Source organism: Ceratotherium simum, chromosome 34 (assembly GCF_057802395.1).
Source record: "Ceratotherium simum simum isolate JZ-2026a chromosome 34, ASM5780239v1, whole genome shotgun sequence".
In the NCBI taxonomy this organism is placed as follows: Eukaryota; Metazoa; Chordata; class Mammalia; order Perissodactyla; family Rhinocerotidae; genus Ceratotherium; species Ceratotherium simum.
In genome coordinates this window covers 5,498,388-5,516,417 of record NC_141933.1, presented here as the reverse complement: position 1 = coordinate 5,516,417, position 18,030 = coordinate 5,498,388, and the positions used below count along the sequence as shown (strand labels likewise).

At 40.0% G+C, this 18,030-nt stretch overlaps 1 protein-coding gene and 1 non-coding gene across 9 annotated transcripts in view; one reads left to right on the top strand and one right to left on the bottom strand.

Moving 5' to 3' along the window:
- Positions 1-18,030, top strand: part of PPP6R3 (protein phosphatase 6 regulatory subunit 3) — a 140,650-nt gene that overhangs the window by 17,021 nt on the left and 105,599 nt on the right. For all 8 annotated transcript variants that reach the window (XM_087422524.1, XM_087422523.1, XM_087422522.1 and 5 more), the window contains one exon: positions 17,672-17,824. The gene's annotated coding sequence lies outside the window, so the exon portion shown is untranslated. The remainder of the gene's footprint in view (positions 1-17,671; positions 17,825-18,030) is intronic.
- Positions 4,198-4,306, bottom strand: LOC147912526 (U6 spliceosomal RNA). Its single transcript, XR_015549817.1, has one exon. It is a non-coding gene; the product is annotated as a U6 spliceosomal RNA (small nuclear RNA).

The following is an 18,030-nucleotide window of genomic DNA, read 5'->3' as shown; positions in this document are numbered from 1 at the left end:
CTTTTGTGTTGTATTTAAAAAGTCGTTGCCATACCCAAGTTTTCTTAGTCAGCTTGGGCTACTATAACAGAATACCATAGAGTAGGTGGCTTATAAACAACAGAAACTTATTTCTCATAATTCTGGAGGCTTGAAATCTGAGATTGGGGTGCCAGCGTGGTCAGGTGCTAGTGAGGACCCTCTTCAGAGTTGCTTGTATTCTCACATGGCAGAGAGAGGACAGGAAAGCTCTCTGGGGTCCCTTTTACAATGGCACTAATGCCATTCATGTGGGCTTTACTCTCATGACCTAAGTATCTCCCAAAGGCCCCACTTCCTAATGCCATCACCTTGGGAGTTAGGATTTCTACATATGAGATTTGAGGGGACAGAAGCATTCAGTCCATTGCACAAGGTCATCTAGATTTTTTTCTATGTTATCTTCTAGGAGGTTTATAGTTTTGCATTTTACCTTTAGGTCTGTTATCAGTTTCGAGTTAGTTTTTGTGACGTGTATAAGGTCTGTGTCTAGAATCATTTTTTTGCATGTGATGTCCAGTTGTTCCAGCACCGTTTGTTGAGAAGACTATCTTTGCTCCAGAAATCTTTTCTTTTTTTTAAAGGCTCAATTATATTCCATTGACGTGTTTACCACATTTTGTTTATTCATTCATCCGTCACTGGACACTTGGGTTTCCTCTGCCTTTTGGCTACTGTGAATTATCTACTATAAACGTGGGTGTAGAAATATCTCTTTGGGACTATGCTTTCAATTCTTTTGGAGTATGTACCCAGAAGTGGAATTGCTGGATCATATGATAATCCTGTTTTTACTCTTTTTAGGAACCGCCCTCCTGTTTTTCATAATAGCTGCATCATTTTACATTCCTAGCAACAGTGCACAAAATTTCCAATTTCTCCACGTCAGCACATCTTTTTGAGTGTTTATGCATGGGCTATAGAAAGATGTTCAGAATACTATTTGTTGCTTAAGTCTTCCTGGCAGCAAAATCCAGGGAAGAGTTTTCTTTGTAGATTTTACAAGTTCTCTGACAGCATATTTTCCTGGTTTTCTTCCTCCTATTCTTGGCCCCCTTTTTAGTGTTCTTCCAGGCTGCTTTCACATTTTGTTCTTCAGCCTTCCTTATTTTCCACACTGTTCCTTTGGATAATCTCTACTTTCATGGCTAAACTTATCATGTATGTGCTAAATCTGTTTCTAGCCCTGATTTTCTGTTGGGTCCTTCTGCCTGTAGAGCATTTCCATTTGTCTTCTTTCTGCCCTAAACTCAGTTGTGACCCTAGTAATGTAGGGTTTCAGTGCCAGCTTGACTGTCGTTACTGCCATCTAGCTGTTTGATCTCTGAGCTGTGGTTTCCTCTCTTGTACAATGGGAATGATATATTTATTATGAAGATTAAATGATAGTTCATATAATGTCCATTTTACAGCTCACATGGATTGTAGTTAAGAAGTATAACCATTATTACTATTACCCTTTGTATAAATAATTTCTCCCCTTTTTGATAAAATTCTTTTTAATCTTCATGAGATTACCTAATCAAGAGGTACTGTCATTTTTTATTCATCTTGGATATCGTCATATTCTTCCTTAAAAACCTGGTACCCGTTTGCACTGTATCAACAATAGATGAATGTCTCTGTTTCCCCATATTCCCCCCCAGTATTAAATAGTTATTTTTTATTTCTCTGCTGATTCACTGGATATAAAAGAATACACGTGGATTTTTCATTTAAAAAATTAGCCATGCTAAACGTTTTTCACGTGTTGGTTTGTATTTTAGTTTTTTCTTGAATGAGTGCTTTGTTCAGATCTTTTGACTATTAGGTTTCTGTTTCTTTGGCTCCCCACTAGGCATTGTATAAACTTAAAAATTATCCCCTGGTGTTGTCAGTTTACTTCCCTCCATATTTTGAAAGGACTTCCTCTTCTATTTTAACCCCTGTACTTTATACAGTCATGCGCCACATAACAATGTTTCGGTCAGTGATGGGCCACAACTATGACAGTGGTCCTGTAAGATTGTACCATACAGCCTAGGTGTGTAGTAGGCTCTACCATCTAGGTTTGTGTAAGTGCACCCTATGACGTCCACACAAGGACGAGATCGCCTAACAGTGCGTTTCTCAGAACATATCCCTGTCGTTAAGCGATGCAAGACTGTACCATTGCTCCTCTGTTGGCTCTGTTGCATTGTCACCCCACCCCCACAGTTGAGAAATATGCTTATAACAAGCCCCCCAAAACACATTTTACCTCAGATAAGTTTATTACAATATAATAATGGTTGACTGACTTAATTTCTTAGTGTTAGTGCCTTCAGTTATAAATGGAGTTACGAGAAATAAATGTGATTTATTCACTAAATTTTTGGAGTGCCTATGAAGTGCCAGGCACGAAAATGTTTAAGAACTGCTTGGCACATGTTGAGTCGTCTGTAAATAGTGCAGCTGTTGCAATAGTGTCACATGTGGTATAAGCTTTACTTTTAACAGTCTCTCTTTGAGATTGCTGGGAGGCGGCAGCATGGTGGAAGGAGGGGCCATTTCTGAGTCCTGGCCTTGCTGCTTCCTGAGTGTGTGACTAGGGTCAGTTACTTACTGTCCTTGCCCCTGGATTGTCTATTCGAAAAAGTGATGAACTTATAAGATCGTTGTGAGGTTCAAATGAAAATGTGTGGGGAATCATTTGGTGAGGCAAAGTACAGATGCTAAAGTCCTTAAAAAAGACTTCTTCTTTGCACCTTCCTTTGCAAATACAAATTGCATTAGTTTTTATAACTTTAGCTTTAAAACTTGTAGCTTTATTGAGACATAATTCACATACCATACAATTCACACACTTAAAGCATACTATTTAACATTTTTTAGGTATATTCATGGAGTTAGTGTGCAGCTATCACCACAATCACTTTGAGAATATTTTCATTACTTCAAAAAGAAAACCTTTGGTAATCAATCACTCCCCATTTCTCTCCCATCCCCCCAGCCCTAGACAACCACTAATCTACTTTGTATAGATTTGCCTATTCTGGACATTTCGTATAAATGGAAGCATACAATATGTGGTCTTTTGTGAGTGACTTCTTTCCCTTAGCCATGTTTTCAAGATTCATCTGTGTTGTAGCATATATCAGTACTTCATTTCTTTTGTGTTTTTTTGGCCAAATAATATTCCATTGTATGGAGATACCACCTTTTATTTATTCATTCATATGTTGGTGGATATTTTGGTTTTTCTGTTTTTTGACTGTTATGGATAATGCTTCTGTGAACATTTGTGTACAGTTTGTCCTGTGGGTATGTGCTTTCATTTCTTTAGGAGTGCACTTAGTGGGTCATAAAGTAGCTCTGTGTTAAGGGAAACCTTTTGAAAAACGTAGAATATTCTCCAATGTGACTGTACCATTTTACATTCCTTCCAGCAGTGTGTGAGAATTTCAGTTTCTCCTCATCCATTCAACTCTTGCTACTGTGTGTCTTTGGGATTATAGCCATCTTAGTGGGTGTAAAGTAGTGTCATTGTGGTTTTGATTTGCTTTTCCCTGATGGCTGATGACATTGAGCATTTTTTAAATGTGTTTATTGGCCATTTATCTATCTTGGGAGATATGTCTGTTCATATTATTTGCCCATTTTAAAGTTGGGGTGCTTATCTTTTTACTATTGAGTTGTACGAGTTTCTTATATATTCTGTCTACAAGTTTTTATCAGATATATGATTTGCAAATATTTTCTCTCATTGTATAGATTGTCTTTTCACTTTCATGACGGTGTCATTGAAGCACAAAAATTTTAATTTGATGAAGCCTGATTTATCTATTTTTTCTTTTGTTTCCTGTGTTTTTGCTGTCATATCTAAGACGACTCGGGCTAATCCAAGGCCACAAAGATTTACTTCTGTGTTTTCTTCTTAGAGTTTTGATCACATCATTTTCAAAAGACTATTTTTTAGAGCATTTTGTCTTTTGAGGAAGAGAAGTTAATATAATTTGGTTTATTAATTTTTTCCTTTATGGTTAGCCCTTTCCATGTTACTTTCAAGAAAATCCCAAAATAATTTTGTTTCTTCTGTGAATATGTAAGTATGTCTCTTTCAAAGATAAACACTTTTTTTGTTTTAACTATAACATAACTACAGAACTATCATATCTGAAAAAAACCCACACAGTAGTTGCTTAGGATGTCTTTTTTTTTTTAAATATGGAATGCTTCACGAATTTGCGTTTCATCTTTGCGCAGGGGCCATGCTAATCTTCTCTGTATCATTCCAATTTTTTAGTATGTGTGCTGTTGAAGCGAGAACAGTAGTTGCTTAATGTTATCCAATACCTAGTCAACAGTTTTCAGTTGTCTCAAATATCATAATTTTTTTGTACAGTTTTCCAATTTTGGCAAGTCAGGATCCAGATAAGCTCTGCCAGTTTAAAAACTCTGTCGATTCCGCATTCATCACTCTTTTTACCCCCTTGCCATCTATTTGTGGAAGACCTGGATTGTTTGTTTTGTGGTGTCCCCACAGTGTTCTGTGTCCTGTAAGCACGTAGTGGTAAGTCTCTTTTGGGGGGTAAACTGTTGCACTCTCACTGATGTTGCTTCTTTTTTTATGATCTGTCTCTGAAGGTTGAATGTGGACCCAAATTGAAATTTTTTTTTTTCTGAGGAAGATCAGCCCTGAGCTAACATCTGTTGCCAATCCTCCTCTTTTTGCTGAGGAAGATTGGTCCTGGACTAACATTTGTACCCATCTTCCTCTACTTGAGATGGCTTGATAGGCAGAGCATATGTCAGTGCCCAGGATCCGAACCTGTGAACTCTGGGCCGCTGAAGCGGAGTGTACAAACTTAACCACTATGCCACTGGGCCAGCACCAATACCAATTGTATTTTAAAGGTATCATTCAACTTAAGTAAGATTTGAATTTTTAGTGTTTTGTTTTTAAGTGAAAGTACATAAATTGTATCGATTGTCGGCCATAATTCCTTCAGCAACTATCTGGGTTGCACTTTCTATGCTTTGGTCACACATGGTTAGAAAAGATGGCCGTGGTGCTGATGCCCTTAGTGAAATGCTCAGGACGGTGTCTCAATAGAGATACAAGCTACATGTGTAATCTTAAATTTTCTAGTGGCCTCATGAAAAAAGTAAAAAGAAACAGATAAAATTAATTTTAATGGGCTGGCCCCCTGGCTTAGCGGTTAAGTGCACGCGCTCCGCTGCTGGTGGCCCAGGTTCGGATCCCAGGCGCGCACCGACGCACCCCTTCTCCGGCCATGCTGAGGCCACGTCCCACATACAGCAACTAGAAGGATGTCCAGCTGTGACATAGAACTATCTACTGGGGCTTTGGGGGGAAAATAAATAAATAAATAAAATCTTTAATTTTAATGTATTTTCTTTAACTCAGTAATCCAAAATATTATCATTTCAACAGGTAATCAATATAAGAATTACTAATGAGATATTTTCATTTTTGTTTTTTGTACTAAGTCTTTGAAATCAAGTGTGTATTTTACACTCACAGCACATCTCAATTCAGTTCACTAGCTGTGTTTGAAGTGCTCAAAAGCTTTGTGTACTGGACTGTGTAGATCACAATTATCATTATTCTCATTGCTCACATGGAGTAGCAGGAGACACTGACTGGGAAGCCAAGTAAACAAGGGCTTGGAGGGGCCGGAGGAGATACAGGGAGATGAATTAGGAAGCTGTTTCTGTCCTCCAGGTGGTGGCAGAAGATGGAGGAGGGGAGATACTCAAAAGGTGAAATTGACAAAATTGTGATAAATTGGATTGGGAGGGAAAAGAGGAGCCTGGGCCAGTTTCCAGGCTCCGTCTTTCACAACTGGAGTGTGCCTTTTCTGAGACAGGGGAGACTTGGTGAGGAAGATTTAGTTGGTAGCTGGTGTGTGATGGAGGCCAGAAGCTCCCTTTGGATGTATTGAATTTGTTATGCTGGTGAGACATCCAAGGGGAAATGTCTGCTAGTGTTGGGTACCTGTGTTTGAAGTGCAGAGATGGTCTTACTGGTTTTATAGATTTGGATATCAGCTCTGTTTATAGTGGTATTGTAAAAACCCATGGACATGGCTTCATTTATTCAACAACATTTTTTTTTAAGTCTCCCTGGGCTTTGTTTCAGTTGCTGGGGCAATAGTGTGAATAAAACAAACGTGAATTGACACCCCAGCCAATGTCGTCACTCAGGAGAGTGTAATAGGTAGTGTCCGCAGTCTGAACCCCGTGGAAACCTCCAGGTAAGGAAATGGAGAAGTGGCCAGTGAGAAATAGGGAGAGTATGATATCAAAGAAGCCAAGTGAGGAGAACGTTCTAATAAGGAGGGTCTACTGGTCAATTGTGTTGAATGCTGCTGAGAGCGAGGTTAAGATGAGGACAGAGAGTTTCATTTGGATTCAGCCCCGTCTCCAGGTCATTGGTGACTTGAAGGAGCAGTTTCAGTTGAGTGGTACAGATAGACACTGGCTTGGAATGAGTCGAATGCTGTCAGACAAAGGGCTCATTTTCTTTCTTTTAAATAACCACTACAAATCATTGAGAAGACCAGCCCAATAAAAAAATGGAGAAAGGATATAACCAGACATTTGGCAGAAAAGTGAAGTACAAATGGCTCTTAAACATACGAACGGTGCTCATAAGAAAAAAGCAAACATGTCATTGGCGAGGGTGTGAGGAAACAGGCCTTCCTGCGTTGCTGGTGGAAATACGGTAGGTAGGTACGACTTCCTGGAGAGCCATTTGGCATGATGCGTCTAATTAGAAATGCACATTATTTGATCCAGCAGTTCCACTCTGGGAACTTGGCATCTTTTTGTAATGTAAAAATTGAAAACTACGTGTTCGTCAATGGTGGCCTGGTTAAATCAACTGTAATCCAAAGAAAAGTCTGTATCAGGTAAAACATTTTATTTTCCGAGAAAGTAGATTTGTTTTTGTTTTTTTTCTACCATGCTATAAATCATACTCTTTGAGAGTGATTTTTTTCCCCCCTTTTTAAAGATTGAGAAAAAAATCAGTGGGTTTGGTATAGGCCACAGAAGGTATTTGGAAATTTGCCTTTGAAGAGCTGTTAAGCTTGTCGTTCTGCCTTTTAACACATTTCACGTTAGTTATTAGCCTATATTCCCTTCTCCAGATACCTGTTAGGATTCTTCTCAAAGGACCCTGCCCCTTTTATTTATACGCTGGGTTGCAGGAAAGGTGGGTATGGCGTATCTCACAAGCTTCATGGATGAACTCACACTCCAGGTACCTCACTGCTTCTAAGAATAACCACAGCTCCTGTCAAGAGAGCATCAAGTTTTCCTGGGTTTGGGTCATCAACAAAGTAGGCAAGCATATGCTGTTGTTTGAGAATCCTGGATGTAGCAATGGGGGATTATCCTGTAGCTGTGTGGTGTAGGAGGAAGACTTCCTCGGTCAACGTTTTGTGGGGGAAAGGGGCAGTATAGACCTCTGTGAACTGTGTGTTCTGACCTTTCTGCAGTTGACCTTCTTTGGAGATAGCAGCATGTTCACACGTGGGCTTAAAGCAAGAATGAAAAGCAGGCACATCAAATAGACCAGTTAGTCTGCCAGCAGGGTCCAGTGATATTGTACAACTTTAAATTCTCTGTCGTCGGGACTCTCTACTTTGAGATCTTGTTTAAATTTACTTAATTTCTTTCTTTTTTTTTTTGTGAGGAAGTGAGCCCTGAGCTAACATCTGCCAATCCTCCTCTCTTTTTGCTGAGGAAGACTGGCCCTGGGCTAACATCTGTGCCTGTCTTCTTCCAGTTTATATGGGACGCCCGCCACAGCATGGCCTGACAAGCGGTGCATTGGTGCGCGCCCGGGATCTGAACCCCGGGTCGCCAGCAGTGGAGCACGCGCACTTAACCGCTACGCCACGGGGCCGGCTCCTACTTAATTTCTTAAGAGTTTGAGACTGTGGTTGTTCATTGATTCTTTTTTCTTCATTTCTTTGAGTATCCTGGTTTCACTTATATTTTATATTTCATTTTATATTTCTTTACTTCTTAGAGCCATAGGAAAGAGGATGTTAGGGTTTGAAGCATCTTAAGTGATCATTTAGTCTCACCCTCTCATTTTACAGATAAGAAGACAACCTCAGAGAGATGAGGTTGCCTGAACTGAATCCGTGTTCTCCTCATCTTCCCCATTATGTTTGGTTATGTGAGGGTAATCTGATGCCCTTGCATCATCAGGTCAAGGTAACCTGCCATAATTTTGAGGGGTGTGTGGCTTTAATTACATTGCAACATGGCTTGAAATACATTGCAAATAGCCTTCTAATGAAGGCTATTAATTCATGTGCTGCACTAATTTATTTACAGTCGTGGAGACAGTCTAGTTGAACTCTTTTTACGTTTTTTTTGGTTGAGAAAGTTGAAGCCTAGAGTGGTGAACTTATTGATCCAACATTATAGACCATAAATCTGTGCTTCGTTTTTTTTTTTTTTTGTGAGGGGGATCAGCCCTGAGCTAACATCCGTGCTAATCCTCCTCTTTTTGCTGAGGAAGACCGGCTCTGAGCTAACATCTATTGCCAATCCTCCTCCTTTTTTTTTCCCCCCAAAGCCCCAGTAGATAGTTGTATGTCATAATTGCACATCCTTCTAGTTGCTGTATGTGGGACGCGGCCTCAGCATGGCCGGAGAAGCGGTGCGTCAGTGCGTGCCTGGGATCCGAACCCGGGCCGCCAGCAGCGGAGCGCGCGCACTTAACCGCTAAGGCACCGTGCTGGCCCTGTGCTTAGTTTTTATTTTTTTTTTATTTTTATTTTTATTTTTATTTTTTTTAAGATTTTATTTATTTATTTTTCCCCAAAGCCCCAGTACATAGTTGTCTGTCATAGCTGCACATCCTTCTAGTTGCTGTATGTGGGACGCGGCCTCAGCATGGCTGGAGGAGTGGTGCCTCGGTGCGCACCCGGGATCCGAACCCGGGCCGCCGGCAGCGGAGCGCACGCACTTAACCACTAAGCCACGGGGCCGGCCCATGTGCTTAGTTTTTAATGTGAGTCAGAGCAGCGCTATCCAATGTAACTTTGTATAACTGTGCTCAGTCTGGCTATTTAAATTGAAACAAAATTGAAAATTCAGCTTCCTAGTCTTACTGGCTGCATTGCAGGTACTCAATAGCTATGTGTGGCTGGTAGCTACTGTATTGGACAGTGCAGGTCTAGAGTATTTACCTTTTTAAAAAAATTATTTTGAGAACTTGAGAAGTGTTAGCCGTGGAGACCAAGGCTTATGAGTATGACTAAAATTGCCAACTAGAAATTAGGTTTGTGTTCAAAAGTAGGAGGAAAGATTTGCTCTCAGAGCTTGTGGCAGTGCTATGACTGGTTGTGGCTTGGGCCCTTTCTTGGTTCATATTTCATCCATTCTTTAGGACAGTAATCAAGAACCTATATGAAGGGTTGCTTTTCTTTTCCATCTCTTAGTTGTCTTGTTTTGCCAGTTGAAAATCCCATCCTTGGGTTGAGTTTTCAGTGAACGCATTCATTCACCTTCATAATGCTCAGCATGTTTTTCAGTCTCTGTACTTTCATTTCATATATTAGTCACTTGGTTACCAAGATGCCTTACAAAAAGTTGGTGTCTTTCTTGCTACTGTACTCTGGATTATGGAAGTTTCAGCTTTTACATCAAATTAAGCTTGATTGTGTAGTGTGGCTCAGCCAGCTAAGTACAGCTTGGTGATGGGGATTGTGTCGTCTTTTGTACCATTGCTCTGCATCTTTGCACACTGTTGTTGTAACAGGCAGAGTCGATTCTCTGGGCTTTACTTTGGATGCTAATTTACTAATTTATGACTTGGCTCCATTTTGATAGTGACTTAGGTTGGGTTGGCTTCATGCATGACTGCAGTGATTTGAGTGTCCATTAGGGTGCGTAGCCAGACGATGATGTAATCCAATCAAGTGCCAAAGGTTTTACCTAAAGTACTTTACTTCTGTGATTTTACTTTTAAAAGGTGGTAGTATGGATTTACCTTGGGTGTTTTATATTTTAAGCAATAGTCTTTTTGCATTCTTGGTATGGTGATTTTTTTTTTTTAAGAATGGCTGGTTTTTTACTTTGAAACTTTTTGTTTTTAAAGATTTTATTTATTTATTTATTTTCCCTCCAAAGCCCCAGTAGATAGTTGTATGTCATAGCTGCACATCCTTCTAGTTGCTGTATGTGGGATGCGGCCTCAGCATGGCCGGAGAAGCGGTGCGTCGGTGCGCGCCCGGGATCCGAACCCGGGCCTCCAGCAGCGGAGCTCGCGCTCTTAACCGCTAAGCCACAGGGCCGGCCCGGTATGGTGATTTTTGATTTAATTGTTTAGAAGCCTTGATATTCTTGCCATGGCTTGTATTAAAATGATTGGTGTTTCTGAAATTAGCTGATAGTTACCAATAGATATAAATTTAAATTTTTGTTGAAAGATGTTTTTGAAATCGTCCAAATTATGTTATTTATTCAGGTTGTTTCTCCCAATTATGAGTGTTTGTGCGCTCAGTTTTGATGATTTTTGTATTCAAAATTTTGTGGATTTTTTTTTAATTCACTTTGTGCTAGGCTTTGAGGATAAAATGGTAAACAAGACCTCATAGAGATGGATTGTCTTCCCATCTCGGTATCTTCCGTCTCTTTAGACTTGGGTGTTTTGGAGAACATGTGTGAGGACGCTTGTAGAATTGGGCTCGCGATCAGCGTTAAAATGATACTCTGATTGAGTTGGCTTACCTGAGGATTTTCTGATGTTAGTGAGAAGTAGAGTTACTTGCTTTTGTGTGTCCAGGCTTTGTGCTGTATCACCTATCTGTAAATGAGAGGGTGTTTTTAGTTGTTTGTGTATGATATGTGATATAAGAAGAAATGTTTTCTTGCATGTTATGTAATAGCTGTGGCTTCCTCTTGTGAATTTGCATCACTGAGGAATATCATGAAATTTGTATTAAAATTTGTATGAGAGCATAGGGAGCAGATTATTACTGCTTTTTTCCCTAAGATAAGTTTAAAAAGAAAAAAGTCAGTGTTCATTTAAGGGTTATTTGGAGTAAGTCCTTTCTTATTATCCTCAAGTATAAAATAGGAATAATACCTAAGAGGCTGAAGAAGCACTTGTGTAATGCTAGCACAAAGGGTTTGTAAGGATAGATGTTCATTCTTGCTGTTCTCGAGTTCTGTGACTAAGCAAGCACATATTTAGATACTGTTTAGTTAAAAATCTGTTCCTTTGCTGTTTTAAGCTAAACCAGTCCTCATTCCTGACTGATATTTTTATAATTATGTTGCTCTTGTATTCTCTTCATTGGTCATAATCAGAGTCAGTAGTATTGAAAAGAGGAGATGCTTTGTAATAGGGTTAAGTTGTATGGCTGTTGAAGAAAATGTGGTTCCTTTAGGGAATGGTTGGCAAAAATAAATATAAAAGTAGGTTATCTTTTTTTAAAATCTTGATTTCCTTTTTTGAGGGGGGCCCCTCTGGATCCATTTCTCTGAGAGAATAACCTAATGATATCAACTGCTGTAGACTGGATGTTTGTATCCCCAAGATTCATACGTTGAAACCTAATCCTCAGTGTGATGGTCTTGGGAGGTGATTAGGCCGTGTGATGGAGCCCTAATGAGTGGGGCATAAAAGAGACCCCAGAGATTCGCTCGCCCCTTCCTGCCATGTGAGGTCACAGCAAAAAGACGGCCGAACCAGGAAGCAGGTCCGCACCAGACACTGCAGCTGCAGATGCTGTGATCTTGGGCGTCCCAGTCTCTAGAACTGTGAGATGTAAATTTCTCTTGTTTATAAGCCACCTGGTTTGGGGTATTCTGTTATAGCAGCCTGAATGGACTAAGACATCAACTGTTAAACTACACCTATTATTTATTAGCAAATCTATATTTTTCTCCTTTAGCTTCCGTGACATTGTGCTCTTGCTCCTACTCTTTCAATATTCTGCTCTCTAGCCCGGCCCCTTTCTCATTTTTGCCCTTTAATTATGACGTAAAACTTATGGTTTCCTGGAAATTAAATACTTGGGGAGAATTCCCCCTTTTTGAGCTTCTGAAGAAGCTTTCATCATCTTCATGGATTCCACCATAATCTGTATATTTTAACTTTTAAAACAAATGCCTCTTTCTGGCTTAGTTAGCTTTTTTTCAGGGGTCTCATTTCATAGTTTGTCTGGATACTGTCAGTTAAATTCTTTCCAGGCGAGGATCAGGAACTCTGTCTTCATTTCCTAAATGGTGCTTTTCTAACTTCTCCTTCACCGTCGACCCCTCTCAGTACCCACAGACTTAAAGCAGGTTTTTTCCCCCCATTTTACTTCTCTCTCCATTTAATCTTGTGTGTGTGTGTGTGTGTGTGTGTGTGTGTGTGTGTGTGAGTGTGTGAGGAGATCAGCCCTGTGCTAACATCTGCCAATCCTCCTCTTTTTGCTGAGGAAGACTGGCCCTGGGCTAACATCCATGCCTATCTTCCTCCACTTTATATGGGACGCCGCCACAGCATGGCTTGACAAGCAGTGCGTCCGTGCGCGCCCGGGATCCAAACCTGCGAACCCCGGCCTGGCGCAGCAGAGTGCCCGCACTTAACCGTTTGCGCCACCGGCCCGGCCCCTCTCCATTTATTCTTTCACCAAGTCCTGCCTAATTCTTTCTGTACTGTAATTTAATTTGCTAATGTTTGTAGCCACTGGCACCATATTTAAAGCTCTGATTACTTTATTTTTATATTAAATTCATAAATTATTGAAGCAGAAAGAAAGTTTAATTGAGTTAATTTAGTCCACTCTTTTTTTTTTTTTTTTTTTTTTTTTAAGAGTTTTTTGTTTTTTTTTTTTTTTTTTTAAAGATTTTATTTATTTTATTGTTTCCCCCCAAAGCCCCAGTGGATAGTTGTATGTCGTAGCTGCACATCCTTCTAGTTGCTGTATGCGGGACTCGGCCTCAGCATGGCCGGAGAAGCGGTGCGTCGGTGCTCGCCCGGGATCCGAACCCGGGCCGCCAGCAGCGGAGCGCGAGCACTTAACCGCTAAGCCACGGGGCCGGCCCGACTCTTTTTTTTTTATAGTTGAAAAAATGGATACTCTGGTTAAATGACTTGTCTTAGGTCACACAACTAATGAGGAGCTAATGTTAGAGTTCTTTGCTCTCAACATTTAATACACCTTCCCAGTCTAGCATTCTTCTTAAAAATTTATTAAAAAAATTTTTTGGTCAAAGTTTTGCATATCTAGTTAAGAGTGAGCTAGTTCTGCGAGGTTGGATAAGATAAATAGTATTTCTTAGCTACCCACCCTCTTTTTCCCCTTTCCTGAAGGCAACTATACTACTTGGAATTCTTTTAGCCAATTAAAAAATACATATTTACCTCCGTGTGTCTGAAGAACATATTGGAAGAATGCATGCTTGCTGATTTTTTTTAGTTTTAAGCGTATTTATTGATTTCCTGCAGTGAAAAGGTATGGAAGATAAGGATTAGCTTTCTCTTCTCCCCTCACTGCGCCTGCCTCCCCACGTTTTAGCTTCTCCATCCTTCTAATACAGTTTTATTACAGTTTTGGTTAAATTAATATTTAGTTTATCATTATGCTCCTATATGCTATTTATAGTGTCAGGTGGTAAATTATAAATACTTTTCCTTTCTCAAACAACTTTTGGTTTTCCTTGGCAATGTTGTATGACTTTTTTTTTAAATATATTAATCACCAATTTAGCCTCAAACTTTTAGCCAGTTGCATGTTCAGCTGTTCCATCAGCTGTATCTTTTTGGAGAAATCTTTCCCAGTGTCTGTCTGGACTGCTTGCCCTCCCTGCTGGGAACACGGTTGTCTGCTGGGATCCCGGGGTTCTTTTTGCCTCTCTCCTGCACTGGCTCTCCTGCTCCTGTTTGCTCTCTTGTCTTCTTGTCGCTCTCCCTCTTGTCTTAGTGGGGCCCTGGTTCCACGGGTTTCCTGTGAGGAGGCTGTGTGGGAGGTCAGTCTTTTGAGGCTCTCTCTGCTCTGCATTGATAATGTAGCTGAGTATGGATTTCTGGTTGGAAATCATTTTTCTTCGGTATTAGTCTGCTAATTATTCCTGTGCCCTTTTAAATAGTATCCTGTGTTATTTAATGGATGCTTTATCCTTTATCTTTCTGAAGATATCAATTATTTTTTTTATGTTGTCTTTTTATTGTATAGTCTTTCCTCCAACTTGCATTTTTCTGTTGTTTTGCCCTCTGCCTTTCATGATAGAGGCTTTCCTGAGATGTCGGGTAATCCTTGGTTTTCGTTCATATTTAAAAGGATACACACACACAACACGTAGAGTTGAATCATATGAAATGGCTGTCTTTCCCAGCTCTGTGCTGTCTTTGAACATACTTAGCTCTCAGGTCTTCATTTCTAAATAACATCCTCCACTGAAAGGAAGCAGGGCTCCTTAGAGAAATGGCTGATTTCAGAGCTGGGGCAGAGAACGTGCAAGGTGAATCTGGCACATGTTATGCCAGGAAATAAGGAGATGCTCCAAAAATATGAAAAGCACACAGGAATCTGCTTGAAGGGGCTCCCACTGGCCAAATCTGGGACAACTTGAACATCAGAATGAATAATGACATTAATAAATAAAACAAGAATTTGTGAGTCCATACTGTTAATGAATTAAAGAAGGAATGAGTGAGAAGGGGATATACTTTACTGAAGTTAGAATGTCAACTGATAAATGCAGAAGGAATAGTACATTTACCAAAAAAACCGTCATAACAGTAATATATTATATATTACTATATATATACTATATATAATATATATATTATATATTATTATATTATATATATAATATATATTATATAGTGTGTGTGTGTGTGTATATATATATATATATATACTGTTATTATAACAGTAATAATTGATTCAGATAAGAATTGCCATAGGTACTAAAACTCTTGGGTGAATGTTTTAAGAACACAATCTCAAAATATCTTTCCCCAGATTACTTAGTAATTAATTACTAAGGGAAAAATGGTTATTTTACGGTGGAGAAATATGGTACATATCTTAACCAAGTGATCGAAATTATCACCAATAATGGGACAAATTGACATCATCTTGTCTCTTTATGTGATGCTCGAGGAGAAGCAAAATGTCATTTATAGAGTATTCCTGCCAGAAATGCATAGCCTGTATTCTTCAAAGATGTCTATGAAATGAAAGGCAAAGAATGCTTAAGAAGTGTTTTAGATGATAGGAAATGAAGGAGACGTGACATTAGGTGTGATACATGACCTTGGATGGAGGTGAAGGGAGATTGATGTAAGGACATTATGGAGCAACTGGCAGCGTTGAAATATGAACTGTATAATCTGTCTTTGACAATTAATGTCAGATTCCTGATTTTGCCATATGTACTGTGGTGGTGTAAGAGAATATTCTTGTTCTTAGGAAATACACAGTGAGCCATGTAAGGGTAAAAGACGTGATGGTTGCAGTGACTGTCAAATGTCTGGGGTGTATGTGGAGAGGGGGTGGTAAAGCAAAAGTGAGACAATGATCAATTGTGAATCTCGGTGAAGGCTTGTGGGAGTTTCTTGTACTGCTCTTGTAATTGTTCTGCCAGTTCACACTGAAAAGGTTTGTAAAAACAGATTGGACTAAGAGTGGTTGATGGGAGACTGCAGTCATGGGTGGGGCTCATTGGCCGTGCACTTCAAGCAGAGTGACTCGTTGAGTTCCTTTGGTTAGGAAGTCGCCAGTGTCAGTATTTTCAGGTCTTTTTTTCTTGAGGTCAGTCAGCTGGGAATGTCAGAGCCTCGGGGGAGCATCTGGCTGGGGTGGGGTGGCAGTTGGGTGTGCCTGTCTGTGCAGCCATTCTGCGGTTCACACAGTCCCTCTGTCTGTGGTGTGGCAAGCCCATCCCCAGCTGTGCTGGGATCTCCCAGTTCAGAGGGCTTCCTTTTTGGATTCCTCTTGTCATCTCCTGGGGTTGGGAGGGGCAGGAGAGGGCCAGGAGAGGGCCAGGAGATTTAGGGAGCTAAGTGTTCGTTAAAGAACTTTTTCAACCAATATTCTTTTTGTTCCCTTACGGCATCCCTTCACTTTTGTTGTCTTCTCCTGATCTTTGTGGATTGTGCCTTTAAAAAGCAAGACAAAACCACCAAAAGAGTCCTTCTACTGAACATTTCAGTGTGTGTTCAAGATACATTCTTTACCCAGGCGTCCCAGTATTACACTTGTACACTCTTCCATTCTGTTTTCTATCACTAATATAGACCCATTCTTTCTCCTAATTAGTCTAAATGAAAAGACTGTGAGCAATTAAACCAGGATCCTTTTCCAGAAAAGTAGATTATGTCTCAGCGTATGTGTTACAACTTAATAAGCACCTGGATTCATAACGCTGTGAACACGTTTGATAGCTATTTTTTCTTTTGACTTCCCTGGGTGGGCGTGCGCGACGGTGAGGCAAGTCGGTAGGTACAACTCTGCTGGGAGCCTGTGACTGACGGACCTGCAAGTGGGTGAAGTGGGTGGTCTTGGCTGGTGGGAGAAATGATTGCAGATTGGCTTTGAGGGTCCTCAAGCTCTTGACTTCAATGCCAAATTGTGTGTGTGCGCACGCATTTTGTGGAGTACACAACTTCATTAGATTCTTAAGGGGATCTGGAACCCCTAACACAGAACGGTTGCAATGGGACAAGAACTACCTGTGACGTAATGTGCTTTTTACACTAACAAGTTAAGCTTGGCATGTCTAAGGACTGTGGTGGCACATGATCTGTTCTTATGATTTAAAGCAAAAATTTGGATGATACATACTTTTTCAAATGTATATTCAAAAAGCATTTAAGTGGTAAAATGTTTTGTTTTTAGAATTAAATATTCTCTTTTTCATTTTAACCTGGGTTTGTTACTGTTTTTGTTGATTTGTTTAACAAGCAGTTAGCTTTGATTCTCTTTATTATCTTATTTGAGAGAAAACGTTGAGTTGAGATCACAGTGTAGTGTGAGTTTTATGGAAAATAGGCATTAAATGAACAGCATGTTTTTTGAGGTGCCTTGTAGACTGCATTCCTGCAGGATTTCTGATTAGTACATTGTCCATAGTTTAAGTCTTTTTCTGCAGTACTGAGTTGTAAATGAAGTGCCTTGGAGGACAGTTTATAGTCCTTTCATGTATAGTTTTTGTGAATTGACATTAGAGACAGATTTTGACTACAGTTGGTACTTTGGTGACCTTAATGTTCTGCTCACAGTTCCTAGTAAAAGTTATGATTGTGTATGGGTGTTACATTGTACTACTTGGGGGCAGTTAGAGGGAGATAGGTTTAAAATTTGTTTTAGTATTTTAAAGTATGGTGCCTTTGCAGTCACCCTTATGTTGGTTAAGACTACCATTGATGTTTTCATAGGATAAAGATAATATGTATTTTTTCTTATTCGCTCACTGATAGTGCCATTATAGTATCTCGAGTGTAGGATAAAAGCTGAGGTAGAGGGGCCACAGTGCCTTTTTTCCTGTTTTCCCATAGAAAAAATTTCGGTTAACTAGAACTTTTCAATCCTCTGAGGTATAGTTCTGTGTGAATCAAGACCCTGAACCAGTATCTTTAATGGCAGCTGTCGTCAGACCAAAAGAGAACATGTTGTGATTATATGCTCTTTTTTCTTTATAGGAGAGCTTGTGTTGCACATCCACATCCCACTTCATTCCTGCTAATCTGCTAATGCAGTAAATTGGAAGACAGCTGTTGCCAGGATAACCTGTAATGGGCAAGGAGCCACAGAGAAGAAAACATTTCTTTTAATTTTTAAACTTGGTTTGAAAGGTAAGGCCATTAAGAGTATCAGGAGTTTCCCTCCATGAGTTCCATCAAGGAAAGCAGTGTTCTGTCGTGAGACCGTGGAGTCTAGGTGGACCAGGGCGAGGTCATCTCTTTGAGCCAGGTATAGCATGGTTCTGTGGCGCTGTGGTGTTTTTAGGAAGTTAAGTAGCAGCCTCTGTCATTTGCTCTGGTGTATCTTGGAGTCTGCA